This window comes from Ascaphus truei, chromosome 12 (assembly GCF_040206685.1).
Source record: "Ascaphus truei isolate aAscTru1 chromosome 12, aAscTru1.hap1, whole genome shotgun sequence".
NCBI lineage: Eukaryota > Metazoa > Chordata > Amphibia > Anura > Ascaphidae > Ascaphus > Ascaphus truei.
In genome coordinates, this window is record NC_134494.1 from 9,321,440 (window position 1) to 9,338,272 (window position 16,833).

Here is a 16,833-nt window from a genome sequence, read left to right on the forward strand (position 1 = left end):
TATTTAACTGAGTCCCATCCCAAACATCATTAAAGGATCTCTATACCAACTACCGTGTATATATAGTTGATAAGGCTGAGGCACCGAACTACTGACTGGAATGATATCAGACCCAACAGAGCTAGAACCCACAACTAAACCAGCTGATGGGTATTATCACTGTCACGTCCAACTTTTGAGCTCCTCACCGCTCACACATGTAGTTAATCTAGCTATTTGCGCATCTCGCCACAGACCGCACCTGAAAACATGGCAATTGGCCAGAAAAATAGAAGGGATGCCGCTCCTCCGTGATGCCTCAAGAAACATGATTTAAACATACAAACATAAAAATGTAGACTCATATATAGGAGCTATAATAAAAATAAATAAATAAAAAACCTAATTCAAACCACAAAACACATGTATAATATGAGTAAATAGTACTATTTTTTAACTATAAACTATGTATATATTGGTAAGTATAAATAAGTATACTGTAAGTATTGTATTGTATTGTATGTCTTTATTTCTATTTGTAAGTATAAATAAATGACTGATAAAAATATAATATAGGTGTATCAATACATGTGAAAATCAATAACAAGTGACAAATAAATACCCATTAAAAAGGAAGCATACAGTAGGACTCATGAATCATTATGTAGTATGATATAATTATATAACCCCTCCCTGCCTGGCTCTAAGGGAGTTTACAACTTAAATGTGGTACTAGCTTCTCAGGGTGCATACCTTAGTCCAACATGATGGTTCTTGCGGCTGGGCATTGTTCTACCAGACGATAAACAAGGTGTTAAAGGATGGGCACCAGGAGGTTTGTATAAAAATAACCTTTACTACCGGTTTCAACATTCTCATTCACATTCTTATTCACACTCTCTCTTATTCACATTCTCTCTCATTCACATTCTCTCTCATTCACATTATTTCTCATTCAGATTCTCTCATACACGCTCATTCCCATTCTCTGTCATTCCCATTCTCTGTCATTCACATTCTCTGTCATTCACATTCTCTGTCATTCCAATTCTCTGTCATTCCCATTCTCTGTCATTCCCATTCTCTGTCATTCCCATTCTCTGTCATTCACATTCTGTCTCATTCACATTCTCTCTCACATTCTCTCTCACATTCTCTCTCACATTCTCTCTCACATACTCTCTCACTCACATTCTGCCTCATTCACATTCTCTCTCACTCACATTCTCTCTCACTCACACTCTCTCTCACTCACATTCTCTCTCACTCACATTCTCTCTCACTCACATTCTCTCTCACTCACATTCTCTCTCGCTCACATTCCTATTCTCTCTAACTCTCATTCACATTCTCATTCTCTCTCATTCTCATTCTCTCTCTCATTCCTATCCTCTCTCTTTCACTCTCTCTCTTTCATTCTCTCTCTCTTTCTTTCTCATGACCATTCGGCTGTGAACATTGTGAGCCCCGGGGAATCAAGCTGCCCAGAAGGATGTGCCTGGGACAAAGATTCAACTCTACCCCTTATCCCACTATAGGTGCACTGTAACCAAGTAGTATTTCCCTGCTACAAGCAATCTAACTACAGGGAACTTTCTCCCTATAGCAGTATTACTACATCATATGTACACTCACTATGGCTTGCTGAATATTAATTTGGAAGGCAATACCAGAAGATGTATTTGTACTTCTATCATTAGGAATTGACATAATCTCATTTAGGGGCATTTATATATACCCTGTTCTTATGAACCAGGATACATATCTGTATTTTAACCATTATTATGTTTACAAATAAAATTATTTTAACTGTATACACTTAGTTGCAAATTTTGACCTTGTTATAACATTATCTTGGTCTGCAGTGCGCCATTATTTGGGACCTTTTGTGTACTCTCTCTAGTACACGCATCCGGGTTTTGTGGAGGAACTGTTGTCCGAATGTGCCTAGGTTGTTGGTGTCCAGAGTTACCGGTTCCCCAATAAATGTACCCAGGAATCATGCCCAATTCACGGATACAAGTAGACACCTTGTCCCGGCAATACCTCCCCTTGAAAACATAACCGTGACTTACCACTAGGCTACCCTGCTTCAGCATAACTTGGAAAGGAGAATGAGGCACAGGGATAAATGCATATCTCTTGAGCTGAGGGAATCCCTAGGTCAAGGGGGCACCCCAGCTAGTGCCAAGGTGACTCACAAACAGTATATGGTTTGTGGGTACCCAACCCTTACTTAAGGTTCGGGGGACTCAGAGAGTCCAACCTGAGACAAAGGGAAAGCCTGGGGGGACATCATGTAGGCAGAAATAAAAAGAGTACATTTTTACCTTGTGTGTTCCCTGTACCCAGAGACTCAGAGTTTATTAAAGTGTATTTTAATATGTTTTAACATTCGTAACTCATGTCCAAACAGGCAGCCCGGGCAAACCAATAGGCGCCGGTATGTCTGCTGACATCGGAGTTCAAAGCAGCCAGAGGATGCCATGAGGTGTGAACAGTTTGGTTAGCAGGGAAAGGCGGAGTACTAGGTCCGGATATCAATAGCAGTCCTCTGAGATGCCACTTGTTCTGCCAGTCCCAGAGGCGCCTCCCCAGCTTTGGGATAGCTGGGGTGAGATGTGGCAGGCTTGCGCATACCCTTTTGGCTATTTCAAATTTCGCACTAGCCCAGTTTTCTACCTGGCTTGGCTCTGATTGGCTGCTTGAGAAAGTTCCCACGTGCTGATTGGCTGTCCGGTCTTCTTTTTTTATGAATGAAGCAGGGAATACAATAAGAAGCCATGAGCCAATCAGATTGTATGTTCCCCCTGAGTCAAAGCCGTAAGAGCACGGATGGGCTTTTCAAAGTTGCTCAGTTTGAAATAGCAAGGCGATCGGCTTCGATTTGAAGCCTGAAAAGCCTGCCCACCAGAGACTGTCCCGATTTTTGCACCCAAGATCTCAGAAACTAACATAGTGGTTGTGGCTTGGGTTTCATGCCAATTTGAGTTACAGGTGATTCTGGGCTAAGTCCCGGTCAGGGTTAAACTTTCCAATAGAGTTCCCTGCACCTAGGAAAGTCGACCCCACACCCACAGTAAGTGTGTATTTTCGTCTGTATTTTGTGTTTCATTGTGTGTATGCGAATTTATGCCGAATAAATTACAATTTATTTCTCTACCTTGTTTTGCTAAATGAATGATCCTGGTAAAAAAGGTGTAAATAACCTGATCTTCCGTGACAACCATATGTCACTTTTTCAGTCACATTTTAATTTGGTGTTGGTCTCATACTCTGCTGAAATCTACCTTCTGGCTTCCTATCAAATCCCGCATCTTGCACTCAATTCTCCTCCTTACTTTTAAAGCTTTACACTCTTCTGCCCCTCTTTACATCTCAGCCCTAATTTCTCGCTATGCACCATCCCGACTCTTGCGTTCTGCTCAAGGATGTCTTCTCTCTACCTACTTTGTATCTAAAGCCCTCTCCCACCTTAAAACTTTCTCACTGACTACCCCACACCTCTGGAATTTCCATCCCCGCAATACCCGACTAGCACCCTCTCTATCAAACTTTAAGACGCACCTTAAGACACACTTGCTTAAAGAAGCATATGAGTAGCACCATGGCTAATACTATATACGATACATAAAGCTTGGTCCCCTGCAGATGCACTTACCAGAACGCGCTCCTACTATCTCTGTACGTTCTTCCTACCTACAAATTAATTTGTAAGCACTTCGGGGCAGGGACTCCTCTTCCGAAATGTTACTTTTATGTCTGAAGCACTTATTCCCATGATCTGTTATTTGTATTATTTTTTATGTGATTGTCATGTGTATTACTACTGTGAAGCGCTATGTACATGAATGGTGCTATATAAATAAAAATATATGTAGCCCTGGGTAGTTTTGGGCTATAGGTCTGCCCTCCTCCTGGCAGTAATACCTAGTAAGGGTAGGTTTGACAGGAGTAATCATGGGTTTTTCCCACGTATTGCAGTGCAGTGGGTCAGAGAAGGTAGTGTCATCAGGTCTTGTGTCCAATTAGAGGCACAGGGGTGGTGCCTACTGGATCTGTACTTAATGCATTGTACTTCCTGATTTAGCTTGTCTGCCTCTACCGTGAGAGGGGCGAGGTTTACGCAACTAAGTTGTCAGGGCTCTGGCAGGCTTGAGGCCCCCCCTTAGGGGAGCGGTGAGGGAAACCAATACCTCTTATCCCACAAGGGGATAAGGGAAGAGCAAGGACATCTCTCGGTGCCCTTTGCCTGGGAGTGGATTCAGGGACATCCTGAGGGTGGATACCCTAACAACTGCTGTAATCTGTGGCTGCTGAATTCTGGAAGAGCAAATAAAGAATCCTGTGTTTTACCTATACCTTCTGCCTAAGAGTGAAGTCTATTAGGAGGAGGGGGAAAGAGATTCTTCTGCAGAGACTTCACCCCATACACCTGGGGGCTGCACAAGATGGAGGCGCTGCACCTGTGAGTACTATTTGTGCAAGATCTCAGAAGCCTGTCCTGTTATTTCCCTTTACCACCATGTGGGAGACCAAGAGTCCTGTGTTCCCAGCAGGTATGCACCACACAAAGCCATGTAACCGGAGTGAGTTTCCCACAGATAGGCCTTATGTGAAATTGGGTGGGGGAAACAGGGTTTCATTTGGAAGCGCTGCTGAGATTAATCAGGACAGGCTTTCAGCAAAGCAAAACTGGAAGAGTAAGATGTATACTTCTAGAGCAAGTGTTAAAGTTAGAGGGAGTCTAAGGGTAGTTAGGGGGTCCCTGAATCTCGCAAAGCACGGCCTAAGACTGACTTAAAAGAGGTGAACAGAGTTGGCAGCTGAGCTACAGTATAGCCGTTCTAGTCCCGAGGCGAGTGATTGTAGGATGCCTGACAGAAGAATACTGGGTAACGTGGGTCAGCAACTTCTGGAGGCTGTCTACGGTACTGGCAGCCAATAGGAGGGACACTCGTGCTGCGGGGGAGAAGTCCCCCAAAAGCATTTCTAGCCGGTAGCCAGTCTATCCACGTAGAGCACTTGACTGGACTGTCATTGTGTGCAGTGTACAGAGAGAGTTTTGCCTAGCCTTGGGTATGCTGAATAATCACTGGTTAGAGGCTGAAATGGAATGCAGTGGTCACCGAAGTGCGAGTCCCCCTATAAGCAGTGAGGGCTGCGCTATAGTGAACACCGTGGGTTCAACTAAGATGGCGGCTGATGTATGTGATAGTGCCCCGCACGGCGCTAAGAAGTTAAAATGGCGGTCCCGCTGGGTCTGAATGGTGCTCGTGCTGCGTGCATTCAGGCTGCATGAAAGCTGTGTGCAAAGATTTGGCCGGGATTGGCGCAAAAGCCAACGCCCTGCCTGAAGGAGGGAAGTGGCACGAAAGCAGGAGCTGCGCCCCCTGTGCTGTGACTGGATCAACACAGAGCCACATCACGCAGAGATGCCGACTGCCCCTCCTCTAATCTCCAACAGAGGGAGGGGGCACGATGAGAGCCAATCACGAGGTACTACTCGAGCGAAAGGAGGAGCCGGATGTGAGCTTCCACTCCTTCAGTCTTGTATAGTTGGTGATCAAGACAGAGCACATTGTCGAGTTCCAATGTTATCTACAATTCCTACAGCTGACAGTATGGCTACGTGCCACGTTACCACTTACAAACTCCCAGGAGGCTTCCTGGTGGTGGAGGTGGGAGGCCAAGAATACCTCAGGTGTCTGTGCCTGCAATGCAGACTGCCTGGGCCTGAGCCAAGCACCACTGCACGGTGTCCGCAGTGCGGGATCTTCTACTTATGGCCATCAGATCCCTTACCAACCATCGTGGCTCCTACGAATGTAACACAAGCAACCTTGATGGAGGTGGACAACCTAGAGGTAGATGTCAGTCCGGGCCTATCTGACGTCCCCGAGCTGAGTCCAGCTGCGGAAAATGTGCTGCCAGAACTCGCTGAAGAAAAGGTGACTACCCAAGGGAGAGGGGAATCGCTGTTGATGGTGGTGCCAGAACAAGACCATTATGTGCCCAACGTCTCCATCAAAAGTGTAGAACCCCGCTGTCGCTCCCCTGAGATGTCCCTGCCTGCCTCGTCTGACAATGTGAGTGCCAGTATATCATCGGTGGTGACGCGCCTACCGGTGGACCACCACAGCGGTGCCGTCCTGCGTGAACCACTTACGTGTGATGCCGATCACCAAACAGCAGGTGCTGGTGCGGCCTGAACCGTGGAGAAGTCCCATGGCCGTGGCGACTCCCAGCTTGGCAGAAACAGGACACTAGACTGCAACAGAGGATGAGAGGCCCATCCCGAGCCCATGGAGCGGTAAGGAACCACCACCCCCTTACTTCCGCCAGGTGAAGAAAGAAGAGGTCGGCAAGAGAGAGCATCCTGTGGCCTACTCACGACGTATCCGCGACACTTTAGAACCACCGCCGCCACTTCCAGTGCAGCGAACAGCCGATGACATACTTCCGGTGCGGGACCTGGACCGGGACTCCGTGAAGTCGACAGATAACGACGTCACATCTGTTTCCACCAGCGGAGTGAACCGGAAGAGTACGGCTCCTGATATCACCCGCACTTACCTATCCAAGGAAGAGAAGAGGCAGTACATGGAAGCTGTACTGGGCAGAGGAAAGAAGAGGTCTGAAGACACAAAGTCTTTCCAACCACCCACAGGTCGTGGCATAGCCGGCTTCGAGACTTTGTCAAAGACTGTGCTGTTTCCCCGCCACCTGTCCCTAGCGCCAATGCCCCAGCCACCGCCACTGCCCCTGCCCCATCCAGTTCTGGGTCATGGTCGAGTCATCTGGGTCCTAGTGGGGGGTAATACAACTAAAACTCCCAAATTATCTACGGACTGGCGGGACTCGTTTACCAGTGATGAAGGGTCTCATGGGGAGATATCATGGAGTAGTAGAATCCCTGTGTCTAATCCTGCTGTGTTTAAACCTATGCCTAGGGGTAAAACCAGGGGAGCAATGTCTTCTGAAAGGGAGGGTTCAGAATGTTCCAAGTCACCGGTACTGAACCCCACAGTGTATAAACATGTGAGCAGAGGGAAAGTTAAAGTTTTGCTTTCTAGCGGTTTTTCTGGTGTTTCCTCAAGGAGAGATACAGAGGGTTCAGTATCCTCATCTGGGTTAGAGAACCACAGCACTAAATGGTGGGATCCTTTATTCAAAGGGTACTCTTAATCTATGGACCACACTCGGTTCATTTTGATGCAGGATGATTTAGTAGATCATTGGTAGGGTAAGGGCACCTACTCTGAGAAGGAGGCTGCTGATGAGTTAGCTAGATGACTGAGAGGAATAAAGCAGGGAATAGTGATCCCTAAGGGTCCGTCCATTTTGTATGATGAAATTGCCCCTAAGGAGCCATTGTCCTGAGTACTGCCAGGTACTGCTGGAGATAGAAAGCTCACTAACTTGAGTAGAGCGGACAGAGCTATAGTGGCCCGCTATTGTCAATCACACGGGTTCACTTATCCCTATGTGCCTGAGCCAATAATGCTTCAAATAGAGGAACAATGTGAGTCCTGGCTCAGAGAAGCAGTACAGGACTACTTGCGTTCTAAAAGTAATCATTCTACATACCACAGAGAAGAGAAAATTTGTTATCTCATGAGGGTTTGGAGTGTGGGAAGAGGGATCTTCATGCATAAGGTGGTGTATCGTACTGAAAATGGCCCTCTGCAGTCCCATTCAATCAAAGTAATAGATCAGAATGGAAGGGAGGTGCGTAAACCTGAACCCAGGCACTATTATTAGTAGTGGGTTCTCCATGTTGGGAGTATCCCTGTTTTGTTTCACCATCCAAGGTGGGTGGGTGTACAACCTGCAATGTATAACTCTGTGAAGTACAGTAATCAAATGTCATTTTGTGTTTTGCACAGGTTGTTCACCTGTAGGATGGTCCAGAAAATTTGGCCCAAGTGGGGACCTTTGGATTCCACCAAAGGGAGAGAGTAGCCCTGGGTAGTTTTGGGCTATAGGTCTGCCCTCCTCCTGGCAGTAATACCTAGTAAGGGTAGGTTTGACAGGAGTAATCATGGGTTTTCCCCACGCATTGCAGTGCAGTGAGTCAGAGAAGGTAGTGTCATTAGGCCTTGTGTCCAATTAGAGGAACAGGGGTGGTGCCTACTGGATCTGTACTTAATGCATTGTACTTCCTGATTTAGCCAGTCTGCCTCTACCGTGAGAGGGGCGAGGTTTACCCAACTAAGCTGTCAGGGCTCTGACAGGCTTGAAGCCCTCCCTTAGGGGAGCGGTGAGGGAAACCAATACAGCTCAACCCCGTTATAACGCGATCCGTTACAACACGGATCCGCTTATAACACAGATCAAGCGTGGCTCCCAATTTTTGTATTTATGAATACTTTACAACACGATTATTGGTATCTTAAATACTTTATTGTACAATGCAAACAATTGTATATTATTTCTAGCACGATGGGATTCTTTGGACCCCAAGCACAGAGTTATAAGGGGTTTGAGCTGTACCTCTTATCCCACAAGGGGATAAGGGAAGAGCAAGGACCACTCTCAGTGCCCTTTGGCTGGGAGTGGATCCAGGGACATCCTGAGGGTGGATACCTTAACAACTGCTGTAATCTGTGGCTGCTGAATTCTGGAAGAACAAATAAAGAATCCTGTGTTTTACCTATACCTCCTGTCTAAGAGTGAAGTCTATAGAAACTCCTCCTTCTGGAGGCAAAGAGGTGATGCACAGCCGTCACAATGAAGATGCAGAAGGAGGCTAAACTGGTGACTGAATAAACTTTATTGGACAAATGTAGTGCTGACGGATCTTCTTCTGGAAGAAGAAGATCCGTCAGCACTACATTTGTCCAATAAAGTTTATTCAGTCACCAGTTTAGCCTCCTTCTGCGTCTTCATTGTGACGGCTGTGCATCACCTCTTTGCCTCCTGAAGGAGGAGTTTCTATCCATTGCTACCGTGGTAGCACGCCAGGCTGCAGGAACTGCAGAGATCACGTTTATCATCACCGCCGGTCAGGTGACCGCCCCTCGGGACGCCGCACTGCCAGAGGGATTGTCGGTTCATCACACAGCATACTGCACGGAGGATCTTCGCACACGGAGCTGCACACTTCAAGATACGTGAGTCACTCTATCTCAACTTTATCTAGTGCCTTCATGTGAGCCAGTTGTTGGGAGAGACTACTATACACTATATACCATTTATTCATTGAAGTGACCGTGTTTTAATTATCTGCTTGCAACTGCAGCTACGACTTTTCTTCTAGAGCCCTGCGTGGGCTAAACTCTGTTTACCCGTTCTTGCATAAGAGTGAAGTCTATTAGGAGGAGGGAGGAAAAGATTCTTCTGCAGAGACTTCACCCCATACACCTGGGGGCTGCACGAGATGGAGGCGCTGCACCTGTGACTATTATTTGGACAAGACCCCAGACGTCTGTCCTTTTATTCCCCTTTACCACCATGCTGAGAGACCCAGGGCCCCCTGTTACCAGCAGGTATGCACCACTCAAAGGCATGTAACCGGAGTGAGTTTCTCACAGAGAGGCCCTATGTGAGATTGGGTGGGGAAAACAGGTTTACACATACATACACTGATAGTTGTTGATATCTCACCAGTCTAATTACTAGGTTAAAAATATGGAGAGAAAAAAAATCCAACTTTGCAAGGCAGTACATGGAACGGCTTTCCCAATTCTACCTGAGTCATACTGCACACAATGTACGGTCATGTTGTCTACTTTAAAAAAAAAACATCTTTTAATGCATTTTATTTTTGTTTAGTTAATGAATAATTAAGACAGAAAGATGGGTTTATGTGCAATTAGAAAGATGTATACGCATCTGTAAGAGAATTGAGTTTTGTTGTGTTTGATTGCCAAAGTGCATGATGGGTTAACTATTGTCTCTTACAAAATGTCCAAAATATGCTTAAATGTAGTTTCTTTTGCTATGCTGTAAAAAAAATGAATTTACTGTACTACAGTAGCTGAAATAGGTTGTTATGAGAAACTCACTAGAAAAGCTGGACTCCCCCACCTCCCTAGTCTGGGATGTTGGCTGAATGCCTGGATGTGTTCCCTGTGATCAGTTTGTCCAGCATGTAAGAATCAGACCCCCAACTGTGACTAGCTGGAGATATTATCAGCACAGTACAAACGTGATCACAGGAATATATTTACCAGGCATTTCTATAGAAGAAATGACGGGGGTCCGCTGGTTGTAGATGACATAGTGAGCGATATCCTGAGTGACATAACATGCTGATTTATACTCGAACTAACCAGTAAATTATATTTACTAATAACAACTGGTGATTGTGTCTCTTGAATAATTAATTTTCTTGTCATAACAGCATCACTGACACAACTAATAATTTCTAATGGAAAATGTGTTGCATCTTCTGGTGGGCCACTGAAATGTCATGCAAAGACTGTGCATGAAATGTCCTTTTATATAATAAAAAAAAAGAAAATGTTCAATGTTTGTGCACCAGGATTTTTTTTATTTGTTTTAAGTTCCCAAGTAAAGTTTTATCTTATAAATATGGAGGCACCCAATTTCAGTCAAGGTTAACACCATATTTTTGCCTGCGGGACCTTGAGAAATTAAAGAGTACAAATAATTGGTAAATACCACTAACATCACAGCTATGCTTGGGAAGATAATTTTAAGGAGGCTCGTTGGAATTTAGAAGTACATTTTTTTTTTTTTTTTAAACTTAATTTTTATTAAAAAATTTAGGGAGAGGGGAGGAATGAAGAAAATAAAAAATGGGGGGGAGGGAAGGGTACAGAAAATAGAGATGGGAGAAAGTTCACATTCATTTACAATTTTACCTAACAAGATTTCTTAAAATATTCTATCACACAGTTAATATAAATATCCTTTTTTTTTTTTTTTCCCTTTTTTTTTTTACAACAAAATTAAGTGGGTATTAATTTCTGGTTGATTTTCACTCCGAATCCAAGGTAACCACACCTTCTGAAAATCTGTGTAGGTGTCGTTATTTAGAAGTACATTTTATTGACCGTGATGGTGCCCATATATTCATAGGAATAACATTGTGCATGTGAGCCATTGTCACTGGGATCAACCCAAGCCCAAATAAAATGTTAAAAGTATATTTTATATTATATAATACCAAGTAACATAGACTTCCTTCAGGTAAAGGGATTAGCCTCATAATTTCATACTTCTGATGATGGATCAAATTTACTTAGCAGTGCTCCTCTTTAAGACACCTTCTAGCAAGGTTCATTTAATACAGCTTTTTATGGCCCAGTCACTAGAATAGTACTGAAGGTTTTCTTACATAGTATTGTAGCCCTTCCTTATAAATATGTGCCATAATATTAAGTGCAGGGAGGAGGGATACCCCTCCTTGGGATCAGATACAGTATTTGGGTTTATTAGGTTACTCCCAAAAGATAACGTTAAAAAAATGTATATGAATGTTGGCCTCTGTATGAATATCAACAAGACCAAAGTTATGTTCAATAACTGTGTCAAGTCTGTAAAGATTGAAATAAATGGAATAGAGCTAGAAGTCGAAGACTATGTCTAACTTGGCTGGCACATAACAATGGATGGGAACCTCTTGAATTAAATCAATAGGAGGATGAAGATTGGAGGGAGTACATTTGGAAGAAATTATACAATATTTCAAGGAAACCTTCCACTGCGCTTAAAAAAGAATGTTTTTGACCAATGTATTCTACCCATGCTCACTTATAGATGGGAAACTTGGACCCTAAATGTGAAGATAATTCAGAAGCTTCAGACAACGCGAAGAAGTATGGAAAGATGTACGATGGGTATTACCTGAAGACACAAGAAAATTAATGGGGTCAGAACCAAACAAAAAAGACTAACATCATCACAAGGTTAAAGAAATGTAAATGGCTGTGGGCTGGACATATTGCAAGAAGAAACGATCATTATTGGAAACAGATGGTACTCAACTGGATTCCAAGTGATTAAAAACTCGACGACAAACAAAAGTAAGATGGGAGAATGAAATCAGAAAAATTGTTGCAACAAGGGGGAGAAGAGAGGCGTTTCAGTGTGTGCGTGTATTCAGCCATAACTATGACATTAAATGAAGGTTATCCATGAAGGTTATCACTTTTGTTTAAAAAAATATGTAGACCCAAGGAGTTTTGCTAATAGATGCAAGTAATTAGCTTTCACTTGAAAAAAACACATTCAGGTTTATTGAACTTCATTTTAATTAAAATACAAAATCATTTGTGAAGGGAATAGCCAGATATTTACACAATTCTTCTAGTCATCAGAGGCAGCTTAATGCCAAATAATTAAGTACTGTAGGAATTAAAAGTGCACTCCCGTGAACTTTTTACATGCTATCTCCCTTAGGGGGTTGTGCAATGCTATAAAATACTGTAATTATGTTGGCATAACATCACTGAATGTTTTTAATACATAACCTGATTGGGTGCAGACCAGGGCAAAGGTATTGTGCAAGAAGTACCAAATAAAAAAATGACATTCCTTTTCTTTGATTAATATGATGCTATTATTTTTTTTTACTGGCTTTCCCCTGCTTTGCAGCGAGGAAGCTTGAGTAAAAAGACAATTTGTTTCCAATGCTCAGTTCTCTAGTCACAAATACAGTAAGCGGTTATAATTAATTTACCACCTTTTTAGTTATAAAACAAGCATTTCTTTTGCTTACAATCCTTTACAGAATTTTTTTTATTCTTTGTAAAGTAGTTTTTTCCTTTGTTATACCAAAACCTTTACGATATACCTACTTGTTTCCTTTTCAATGGCTTTGGCTTCCACTGAACAAAGTAAACGCACTATGAGGTGTGTGACTACAGTAAATGCTTATTTTATTATTTTAATGAGAATTGGAAAATGAATTACAAAATGTTTCTTCGGATATCTTGGCCCCTATCTACTTAGGAAATTTTGTGCAAAGTTGGTGCAAACTGCACCATTTGCGTATTGCCTGTTTATTTCAAATTATTAAGGGATTTGCTACATCTTTTGAGCCCTGAGCCATGTTCTTTTTGGTTAGTTTCAAAATGTGGGCTATGGAGTTATATGCTGCAGATTATCATATGTATGAAACTGCGCCCCACTTTTTCTTCTACCAACCCGTTTAAAAAAATTGCAAAGTCTCAGGTGACAACTTCCTTACATAAAAATGTGTTAGACATTTCTGTGTGTTGCATTTTTCTGTGCGTAAGAAGCTGCGGGTTCTCACTTACATTTGAAAACTAACAAAATAAGATAATATCAGGATTTTAAAGAAAAATACAAACGAGTGTGATGCATGTTGTACTTATTTCAAAAAGTATTTAAAGTAATCGATTAATTTCCATTTCAAATATTTTTGAGGTAGATGTAATCAAGGCAATGACGAAAACAAAAAGATTAACTTTATAGATGTTGGTATTTTAGCAACCTAATCAACGGTGTAATTTATTGCTATAATTTTGTTTCAAGGCAGTGCAAAATATTCTGATTGATTGTTAATTAAGTTTCATACATTCAACACGGAGCATCAATCAAGATAATTGATACCACTTCAGGGATATATAATTTGATACACCCAATTATATGTACATATTGTAATTAATCTAAAACTTTTCCTATTGATAGTATCCAAATAACAAACTCACACTTTTAGGGCTTTTGATCTAATTTTGTCCTACTGTGGGTGTGTCAGTTTGTGCTATTTGTGGAATGTCCATACCTTGGTACTTTCACACAGAGAAATGCAAAATGATGCCTCTTTACGTGCTCTTTGCTCCAATATTGCCTCGTTCCACAATTGCTCCCACCTTGATATATATTTATCATAAACATACATGTTTGAAAACACATAAAAATATTCACACAATTCCATTTCTCTTACCAAACAACAGATCATAATTATTTGTCTTGTTTTATCATGTAAAATTCAGTATATTGTAATGTTGCTTCTATGTAAAATTAATTAATCCAATAAACTGCACTAAAGTTGGCATTCATTCAACAGCTTTTACACATACTGTATGATAAGACCCAATATATAAAACAAATATTAACGGACAGGCACAAATTCAACTATAGAACGTAAATGTATAAATTGAATACTAAAAGTTCTCACCTGAAGTTATGTACAATATGAGCTTGAATCCAGATTTATTCTTGTGCTCCTTCTTTGCTGGTAAGATTTCTCCCCACACACATACAGTGTGCTCCTTTCTTGCTTATATACTGTACATCAAGATGATCAGCAGTTGTCTGACCTGTTTATATCAGATTTTAAAGCAGGTGAAAAGGCATGAACTTGCCTACTAAACGTCATCCTCCTAAACAAGCCTTGCCTTTTCCTCCTGCCAAACCTGTTTTGAAGCAGAAATAACATAATGTTCTATAATACTGTAATATATATATATATATATATATATATATATGTGTGTGTGTGTGTAATTTTGTGAAAATTTGTCATATATATGCTAATTTGCATTTAGCTAAAGTGAACTTTGAAAACTTTTTCAGAGCTGTTTTGATTACATACAGTATTCATTCTATGTTTAACAGGTGAACAGGATTACATGGCTGTTTTATATAATAGGGTAATATGGACTTGGCAGATATATATGTATGGATACCAGCAATAAAATGACTAAACATCTCAACTTTTGTCATTTTGATACTAGTCATCAAGTCCCAATATTTATAGGAACCGACTTAGTGTACGAAAAAATATTGCATGTTCAATCACCTATTCCAGGCTAGCACTAGCCACATCTTGCTTATGTATTGTATTGTATTGTATGTCTTTATTTATATAGCGCCATTAATGTACATAGCGCTTCACAGTAGTAATACATGTGGTAATCGAATAAATAACAGATAATATAAATAACAGATCATGGGAATAAGTGCTTTAGACAAACATAACATTAAGGAAGAGGAGTCCCTGCCCCGAGGAGCTTACAATCTAATTGGTAGGTAGGGAGAACGTACAGAGACAGTAGGAGGGAGTTCTGGTAAGTGCGTCTGCAGGGGGCCAAGCTTTATGTATCATGTGTTCAGAATGTTCACAGTGCTATTCATATGCTTCTTTAAGCAAGTGTGTCTTAAGGTGGGTCTTAAAGGTGGATAGAGAGGGTGCTAATCGGGTACTGAGGGGAAGGGCATTCCAGAGGTGTGGGGCAGTCAGTGAAAAAGGTTTAAGGCGGGAGAGGGCTTTAGATAAAAAGGGGGTAGAAAGAAGACATGTATATAATTGCCATTGCATACATAGGCAACATAAGCTTTGCCCCTTAGTAGCACAAGTGGTTAGCTAGTCATTGGGTAAAATATGCTAATAATGTTACACTAAATTCCCCCCTGGCTACAGTATCTAAGTGGCAAGTAAAACATTGCATGCAAAACTTTACAAACCGCTAAGGTAAACAAGGAGTTAAGCTCTACCAACACTCCCCAGGGCAACTGCCCTAATCCTCGCCCCCACATCCTGAACAAACATAACCCATACCCTCCCCCGCTTTTGAGTAATTGCCAAGAGCATTAGTCGTCAAATGTGGCTAATAAAGCTTTTGGCCACTAAAAATACACACATTAAATTAATGGGGGAAAAACAAGACCATAACAAATTTAAGTGTAAAGAAATATTATATATATATATATATATATATATTAACATTTTAAACGTAAGCCCATTGATTGATTGCCACTGTGGGCCTTCTCAATTGAAGTCTTGATAATCACATTGGCAATCTATAAGAAAAGATGAAGGATATATTTATCTTCAGAGCCAGAGCAGGACCAATGCCAAAGGGCTGATGCTCAGACATAAAAATAATCCAAGGATTGATAGCCACCAAAGAAACAAAAATTAAAAACAAAAAATACAATCCCAGCCCATTGTCCTATTTATAAACAATGGCCTGGAATGGGAGGGGGGAGGAGGGGGTCAACTCAACATAACTGTTACCATTTTGGACAGTGTTGTGCTACTGACTGTGCCTCCCGCTGAGCTGCTAATCATTTTGTCTATGTACTTCAGTCTATTACACTGTACACGCTTTGCACCATTGTACCCAGGTAATGCTTACATTTTTCCGTGAGGGGGTCACAGTGACTATCCCTCATGACTAATGGTTTCTGCCTTCACTCCACTTATATTTTAGATTTAGTGGGATATATTGTACCTTATTGTGGGTGCTGCTTCTGTTTAATTGTTTTTCTTTTTTAATGTTTTTAACCTTTTGCATTGAGTTGTGTATGAATAAATCTGCTTTGATACTTGTCACATACCCCTGAGTGCCCTTATCCTTTGTGGGAGTTTCTTTTCCTAGTCTGTTAGATTCTCTCCTTCTTGACACTATTGCTTTAACTCCCCTAGGTACACCTCAGCATTATTTATTTTAGTTGGGTATTGATAGATAATTTTTCTGGGTGTTGGGGTCTCCCTCCTTTTTATTCGTTAACCGCTGGTTTGTGCATATTGTAGTCCCGCCCCTCTTTGCATGAGGTTTATCCTTTTAAATAGTGTCCGTTGCTACGGTCACATTGTGTGTGTCCCACTGCAATGTGACAGAGAGAGCTATAATGTCTGCTGCATCCGTACATATTCAATATATCTGTTATTTCTGTATTGGGAAGTACTAAACATTATATAAACACCTTCATACTGTACTTAATATCAGAACATTCTCTATTCTTAAATAATGGTTCTGTAATGCATATGTTCAAATTTGAAAAATTGAAAGTGATTTTGAAAATTGGAATGGTAGTGTAATAGTTAGCATTGCTATATAGTTGAACAGGATTATTTTCTTATGGAAGGGTAGTACCTACTGTACATTTAAACTACTTATTTAATGTACAGTC

At 41.6% G+C, this 16,833-nt stretch overlaps 1 protein-coding gene across 1 annotated transcript in view; it reads right to left on the reverse strand.

Annotated features, from left to right (window-relative positions):
• Positions 1-14,252, reverse strand: part of LOC142463888 (ATP-dependent translocase ABCB1-like) — a 279,892-nt gene extending 265,640 nt beyond the window's left edge. The window contains exon 1 of the mRNA XM_075566711.1: positions 14,096-14,252. The gene's annotated coding sequence lies outside the window, so the exon portion shown is untranslated. The remainder of the gene's footprint in view (positions 1-14,095) is intronic.
• Positions 14,253-16,833: the final 2,581 nt, after the last annotated feature.